Genomic DNA, 7,661 nt, shown 5'->3' with positions numbered 1-7,661 from the left:
GAAAGAAAAGAAAAAAGGTAGAACAGTACCTATTCCTCCATCCCCCATATTACCAGGAGCCAATTTTTAACAAAGTGTAATTGTGTTAGGTACAATGTGAAGAATACACTGTATTCTTTAAAATGCTTAAGGATTAGTCTCTTCAGCTACAGGGACAATCTATCTATTGTCTCCAAAGCTCACAGTCTTGTTTTATCTTAGAGGAAGTTTATTCCTAGATAGAGATCTTCATAACATAGAGTTGAGAATAGAGACATTGACAGTTAGTGGATATAGTTTATTGCTTCTTTATAAAAGCACTATTTAGAAGCAGGAGTGAATATTTGAGTCAGCAGAGACATGCATTTGGTCCTCTCAGCTAATCCGTCAGGTTTTGCTTATTTATAGATCTTAGGAGCTTCTTTCTAACATTTGGCCATAGCCAATACTTTGTCTGATTGTTAAGTCCCCACATGCTTTTTGGAAAGGACACAGTTTAAACTTTAACTTTTATAGTTACACAAGACGTTTAAAATGCTTGCATAGTGTGGTTTGTACGCTGAAAGTTGCACAGATCAGAGAAGATAACTGGCACCAAGAAATTCGAGACACATTCACAAACCTGTTCTTGTGCCAATACATCCCTTAAGTTTTCAGAAGTTCCTTTGTGGTACTTCGTTGGCAGTCTCAGTGCTTTCTCTGACTCTAAAAATCTCTCTCAGTTAGAATATCATCAAAACAGTTAAAATTTCTAATTAGACATTGAAACTGTTGTCATTATTTTATTCTTTTCTATGAAACATTATTTACTCTTCTGTTTTTAGAAGAATTACAGTGGTTGTTTGTTATTTTTTTAATTGACTTGCCAAATGGATGTTACCAAAAAAAAAAAAAAATAGAATTACCGAAGTGCCTTTCTTTCCCAGATGACACTCTTCTCTTTCTTTCATGGACACTGGACAGTGTATCTTGAAATCTTGGGAAAAGAAAAGGTCCTACTTCTGTTGTCTAAGTTAATCAGTGACATTTTAGAGGACAATTGTCTACTTAGAAATAAATTAATTTCAAAAAAATCAGTGATGTTATCCCTTATTCCTGATTATTTTTTCATTTTTTTTTTATCAAGGTTGACTAATTTAGTTTATTAAATAAGAATAATTTGGGGAACTTTATGGTTTCAAATCAACATAACTCTTTTAACACCTGACTTCTCAGAGTCTCAGGACAACCTGAAGAATCCCAGCAGTTCACACACAATTTCCTCTAATGCAACATACTGCTCTGAAGTATGTTCTGCAGTCAGAACTGAGTACTGTTACTGTCTGATGAAATTACTTTAATAATGTTAGTTGACAGTTGACAGTTTACTACTAGCAAAGACAAAACTTGTGGAATGAGAAGTGAGAAAAGGGCAAGTTTCTCTGTGTCTCTGCCTCTAAATCAAAGCTTCTCGTCAGCCCTGAGTCTCTGCCACTTTCTCCTTCTCACCCCAAACCCCCAGAGACCTTTCCCGCTCCAAAGCAACGTATCTACCACAGACTCTTCTAGCTCCCCATCAGACATCTCTGCATTGCTCCCAGCCCACTCCCTTGTCTTTTCTGCCCAGGTCCCTGACAGCTGACGCTTGTTGCCATCCACATCCACCCTCCTCCTTTATGCTACACATGCTCTGAAAGCCAAACCTCCAAAGTTCTTCACACTCCAATGGACAACCAGTGGCTGTTTCTGCCAGCCACAAGCCCTTACCAACATTTGCTGACAGCTTTGGAAGAACGTACCTAGACATGGGATGGATGCAAGTAAAACTGAGATGGGCCCCATGGGGCAGGGTCTGCCTGGGGTAGGTGAAACCCAATAGCAATTGCCTGTTAGTACTACAGAAGTATAGCAGATAAGTATCCCTTCTTCCTGCAGGCATATTTGAAGTGATGATTTTTTTGCAGTTTCCCATATTTTTTAAAAAATGACACTTCCAGTAAACTGCTGAAAATGTGCATCTGTCTTCAATAAAGAAAGGACTTAATTAGCACATCGTCCCCTCTGTTGAATAAGAAAAAAAGGCAGAGGCAGGAGGAAGAGATTTATTTTGGTGCCACATGAATCATAACTAGCCTAGCATGCAAAGCCTGAAATAATGTTAAAGCTTGAAAGAAATGATGTATAAATGGAAAAGTCATGCCCTGTGTTTAACAGCAAACAGTAGATACAATACACCATGTTCTGGTGCAGAGGAGCAGCTTTCCAGTGGAATTATTCCAGATTTACACTGCGGTGGCTGAAATGAGAAACTGTCCCACAGAGCATATGTAACTGGAGAAGTAACATGATATTCTTTTTCCTTGGATCATCTTGTTCAAGCTCTGCTTCCTGTTTCAAGCTCTGCTTGAACTGCTACCCATGGCTGGCAGTCAGCAAGCTTGTGTTAATTGCTGTACAAACACATAGTGAAACGTAGGCCCATACCTGAAGAGCTCGAAACACAGGAAGAAGTTAGTTTGTTATTGGCAGTATGAAAATAATACTTTTGACTTTTAGGCCAACCATTATCATGTTGTTTGACAGTGTTATGGAAGAGAAGTTGTTTGAAGAGGATCCTGATATGTCCTGATATGTGTGGATGTTTCTTGCACACAAAAGTAGCAAAAATAAAGCCCCAAGCCATTCTTGGTAAAATTGGACTGGCAGATGGTGTAGGGGGGATCATTTGGGACAGAAAAAGAACAGTTTGGGGGTTAAAGCACAATTGTCAGTCTTGCTCCCACATCAGCTGATGTTGGAACGTGGGCCACAGAGGGTGGGTCACCACACTGGTTACAGGCTTCCAGCCCCTCAGCTGATTGTCATGAAGGTAGAGGTGGCAGGTGATGTTTTGTGGTCAGGGAAAGATGAAGAAATAAAAGAGGAGCAGGACCTGAAAGACAATAAGTTGAAGTTTTAAAAAAGGAAAATTTTGGTCTGAAATAGCCAACAAAATGATGTTTGGAACACTCTTCTGAAAGATTTTTAAGTAAAACAGGATAGATTTATATCAAAATTACAAAAGGGGAGGGAATGGAAAGAAACTAGAAGATCCGGTATGTATTGACATCCAACTTGTTTTGATTCTGCCTGATATATATTGGTTATGGGAAAAAAACCTTACAGAACAGAATGAAATGCAAGTTAGAGTTACCTGAAATATCTGTAAACGAATTCATGACAGAAAAAGATTAATTATAAGCTGAAAACCAGGGTAAATTAGTACATTTAAAGTTATTGGTGTGCTACCAGAAGCTACAAGCTTTAAAATATTCAATATGGGCAAATGCTGCATCCACAAAAAATTCCAGCTCAGCTATAATTGCTGTTTCACAGTAAGTAGATAGTGCCAACTGTTTTCTGTAGAAACTAAGAATAAGACTAAGCATGTTTTGTGGGAATTTCTGTTTTAGATGCACCAAATTTAAGCTCACACTGGGTTCTTTTTGGGTGCTCTGAAAAATGTCCTAAGATTTGAGTTCATGCAGATGAAAACAGAGCAAGGGAAGGATGTGTGGGTAAAAAAAGTACAAAGTGGGTAAATAAAAGTACAAAGGCTGAAACTGTGTCTCAGTTTATTTAAATAACCCTCTTCTCCTTGCCATGTGTTCCAAGGACACTGTGAGGTTCTCAGAAGACAGGTTAATCCTCTGCTTCAGTGCAAGTTGAGCAGTAGCACTCATGGTTTTCTTTGTAGCTTGTGGTAAAGCCAGTTTAACTGAGAAGCAATCTGAGTCCAGTGTTCAGTAATGGGGGGAAAAAATCAGGGTGTTTATCTAATAAAACCCTAAACACCTATTACCTCCTTTCAAATATCCTTCTGCATCTACTGTCAGAGTATGTGCCATTTCACTTCATGAGTGACACTGTATCCATGTCCTGGGAATGTTATCCTTCACAGCTATCCCTGTGCAGCATTCCAGTGCCAAACCCAGCCAACAGAATTAAACCTATTTGCATTTAATCTAAAAGTTTCAGAAATTATTAGCAGCTATATGTTACCCTCATTTATGCCATTCAGTGACTGCCAATATTTTAGATTATCATTAGTGATTTTATCAGGGTTGCCCATGTTAGATATTTGATATAACTTTTCTTTTTATTAAAAAGCACTTAAAGAAAGAACAGCCTTGACTTGTAGGCATGTCAATGCAATACCCCCTATTAAAAGTGGGTCCTTATTTTCTGGTCTAGAGTAAATGTTGAAAAATGCTATACAATAACATCTGTTATTACACAATAGTTCTCTATTTGGTTCCAAAGAGCTTCCAACCCAGCCTTGCGTAACTTTTTTTTCTTCACATAAAACAATGAGAGCGTATGTTGGCCCGTAAAAGACTGTATGGCCTCAAGTAATAAATACCTCTCAAAGACACCCAGCACAAAACCTCATTGTTAGAGCAATTTTGACAGAGAAGTTGCACTGTGGCTCAGTCCAATAAGGAGTAGCTGTCTTGATGCTGAAAGATTTAAATTGTCTCGGAAAGATTTTAAAAGAATTCATATATCAGACAAATGAATGAAGATAGACGTGGGCAGTTTATGAGGTTTGAGAGTACAGGTGCAGTGCTGGCTGCTCTGTGAAAGCAAGGAGCTGGGGTTGGGATTGCATCCCCACTCTTGCTAAAAAAATCGTCCTGTTCTAAGGGGAGTGCTCTTTGCTCAGTTTGCACAGACTAGTTTTGGAGCTTGTGTGCCAGTGTGATCATCTGCTCTTTCCTTCCAAATAGCACATGACACAGAGTTTATTGCCAGAGCAGTTGTAACTGGTTTTTTAACTATAAAAAATGTGATAAGTGGTGGTATGTAAGTGAAAAGAAAATAAAAAGAAGCATTTTTATTTCTTACAGAATTTTCATTTATCACTGGATATTTAAAGAGGAAAACCTCATTTGACTTTCCAGGAACTCACACAGGCTTGAGTATTTTTTTGTGTGTAGAGAGTTGTGACCAGTGTCAGCACACATCGTGTCCAAAAGAGCCTGTTGCTGCTACATTCTCTGTAAAGAATTTGTTACTATTGTTAGTTGCTTAACATCTGAAATTAGATGCCTTCTGGACAATACATAGAAATAATGAGAGCCAGATGGATTCCATCTGGCCAAATATAGATGTTTACATCTAAACTGGTCCTTATAAGCTTTCACTGTATTTGGTGGAAAGAAAAAAGGCACTTCCAGATTTAGATTTATCTCAGGTAAAATTAGATATCTAGAAATAGCCAGCTGAATAGCTGTTCTCATAGTTCCTATTTCTCCCCACCGATTTCACAAACAGATTTCAAAGGGGGTTTAGTGAACCATCCACACTGCAGACACCAAAGTAGAAAGTTCAAGGCAGGAAGTCCTGCCCCTCTTATCACAAAAATAATGTAATGCTTAAAGCAGTTGCTATGGTCATATCAAAGATGTGTCTATAACTCCTAAATAGACTACAATCAAAAATATAAAATGAAGAAGAAAAGAGATGGGACACATTTATGTACTTAACTGATATATGTTTGGCAGTGTATGAAAACTCACACATTTAAATAAAGTCCATTATATGATCAGGGTAACAAAAATCAAGCATGAAGCTACATTTTGTCATAGGATTGCTATTCATGCAACCCTGCTGATATCCCAAAAGGTGAAAAAGAGTAAAAATCAGTACAGAAGAAGCCTTGACAGTATCATAGTAAAGGATAAGCTTTATAATAATCTGCCCTCCCAGTTCCTCTGTTAATGATTATTGGTGTAGCTTGCTTTGTATGGGAAAAAACAGTTATCTGTGGTTCTTCCTTCCTCCAGGTGTGAATACTGGCCTCATACAGATTGCTGTTGACCAAGACCATCAATCCTCTGCAAATGATTTTAATGAGAAACCGAAAAAAAGGGAGATGGTTTTGGTCCTTTTATTTTTTTTAAATGGATGACCCCAAAATAATACTATGTAACATTACTCAACTCCAAATTGAGTAATGCCCGTGGTTTGACAAGAGCATCCTAGTCCAGCTTTCAGGGGTGGCATCTTAGCCAAATAAGTGGTAATGCTCCAAAGCAATGCAGGCTTTCACTAAACATTTGGAAGAGTTAGACCATTAGGAAATTTTTGTTATGCTTATTTACCTTTGGAAATGTCAGTGCATTCCTTACTCACCTGTAGGAACACACCTGGCTGAAGTCTGAAGCACACTGCTGCAATTCTTTGCTATTTTATCTTTTGCCTGGAGTGTACACGCTGTGCCACAGCACACACAGAAAAAGTAAATTTACTGTTCTGATTTACTCTGCATCTTCAGCCTTGACTTCATGGATAAAAAATGCACTGTGACCCTGATTATGCAGTTCTTAGTGTACCTTATGACATATTAACATAAAATAAACCCCTCTGTGAAAACTGACCTTGTTATCTGAAGTATCATAAGATATATTCAGGTCACTGAAAATAACATACCTCTAACTAGATAATTGACCAGCTGACCCTTTGAAACTCTGCAGGTCATTGTTTCCTTAAGGAAAAGCTCTGGAAGTTAGTGTAAGAAGGGTGGAAGAGCATCAAGATTTCCTGCAAAATGGAAATACAACTGAATTAAGTTTTGTCAAAGAGCAATTTTAAGGGACTTTTCTTATTAAAAGAAAAAAAAAAGCGTGGGCTGTTATTTCCAATTTATTCTTTTGTTCACAAAAGATTGATTTCATATGATTTAAAGAAAGAGACTGTCTTCTTAGAGAGGTCCAGAAGCATTATTGGAAAAGCACACCACAGAAGGAAGGCCCTGCGACAATAAAGGACACCCTGAAGTTCTTTTTGTACCGGAGAATCTCCACAATAGATCACTAAAAAATGTTAATGGAGTGATCTTATGAGAAACCATTGTAGAGATTACCTGTCCAGAATTGCCTCAAAAAAGTTCTTAAGCCTTTTAATATGCATTATTTTGGACAGCCAGAAAACCCGGGAGCTGTGGGAGGCTGCAAAGAGGTCCCACAAATGTAAAAAGAAACCCATAAATACCAATCTTGTCTCCTGACAGTTCATCGTTCCAGAGCAGCAACATACAGAGAACAGAGTGAGGGATGAAAAAAGTCACAAACATACAGGATAAAATCAATTCCTTGTATAATTTCAGTGAAATTTTTCTTGATTCCTGCAGCAGAACGACAGACAGGATGAGCTGCTCTCATTTCTTATTTCTAAGCAGTGTAAGGAGATGAAGCATAAAAGACAAAGAGCTTAAACATCATTTAAGAAAAGGACAGAAGGACATTTAAGGACATTTAAGAAAAGAAGGTTTGTTAAGTCTTGCAATTACCTTTGCACACCTGCTTTGAAGATAAGAAAAAGGGTAATCTCAACAGAAAAGTCATGTTCTATAGGATGAAGCACCATATTCTCAACATTGTGTTCTGAACAACTTGTGCTTACAGCTCTAGAGAAAATAAATGTTTCATTAGTAGCAGGAAGCCACAATTACCACAGCCTCTGCCCACACTGCAATCTGAAGCTGAGTTCAATGCTCTTGATTTTTGGTTCTACCTTGGGCCACCCCACCTGAGCTGCTCCCTGTTTGCTGCATGGCTGCTTGCCAAGTGTTGTGCAGGTCATGTTTCATTGGCACCCATGGAGATCTAACCCACACAGGAAAAGAGCGATCACAGTGTGGATGTAACACTTTCATCCCA

General features: G+C 38.2%; 1 long non-coding RNA gene across 1 annotated transcript; it reads right to left on the bottom strand.

The window, feature by feature from the left end:
• Window positions 1-2,046: 2,046 nt before the first annotated feature.
• On the bottom strand, window positions 2,047-7,421 carry LOC109143747. The gene is made up of 3 exons (XR_002044088.2): window positions 7,292-7,421; window positions 6,433-6,543; window positions 2,047-2,890 (listed from the first exon to the last, which is right to left on the bottom strand). It is a non-coding gene; the product is annotated as an uncharacterized LOC109143747 (long non-coding RNA).
• Between the last annotated feature and the right edge of the window lie 240 nt (window positions 7,422-7,661).

Source organism: Corvus cornix, chromosome 3, assembly GCF_000738735.6.
Source record: "Corvus cornix cornix isolate S_Up_H32 chromosome 3, ASM73873v5, whole genome shotgun sequence".
In the NCBI taxonomy this organism is placed as follows: domain Eukaryota; kingdom Metazoa; phylum Chordata; class Aves; order Passeriformes; family Corvidae; genus Corvus; species Corvus cornix.
Note: the sequence above shows the minus strand (reverse complement) of the source record. Positions and strands in the feature narration are given on the sequence as shown.